Source organism: Octopus bimaculoides, chromosome 14, assembly GCF_001194135.2.
Source record: "Octopus bimaculoides isolate UCB-OBI-ISO-001 chromosome 14, ASM119413v2, whole genome shotgun sequence".
Classification (NCBI taxonomy): Eukaryota; Metazoa; Mollusca; class Cephalopoda; order Octopoda; family Octopodidae; genus Octopus; species Octopus bimaculoides.
In genome coordinates, this window is record NC_068994.1 from 55,390,013 (window position 1) to 55,390,352 (window position 340).

The window sequence follows — 340 nt, forward strand, 5'->3', positions numbered from 1 at the left end:
TAGCAGCAGCAGCAGCAGCAGTAGTAGTAGTAGTAGTAGTAGTAGTAGTAGTAGTAGTAGTAGTTGTAGTAGTAGTAGTAGTAGTAGTAGTAGTAGTAGTAGTAGTAGTTGTAGTAGTAGTAGTAGTAGTTAATGCTGCTGTTGTTGTTGTTGTTGTTGTGGTGGTGGTGGTGGTATGATGACAATATTGTGGTTATGCTTGTAGTGGTGGGGGTGTTGATGGTGATAAAAGTGTTGGTTGCGCAGAAAAAAAAAAGAAAAAAAAAGAAAGAGAAGAAATAAAAAGAGAGAAAATAAAAAGGAAAAGAATTAGTTTTGCTGCTGCTGCTGCCACATACAT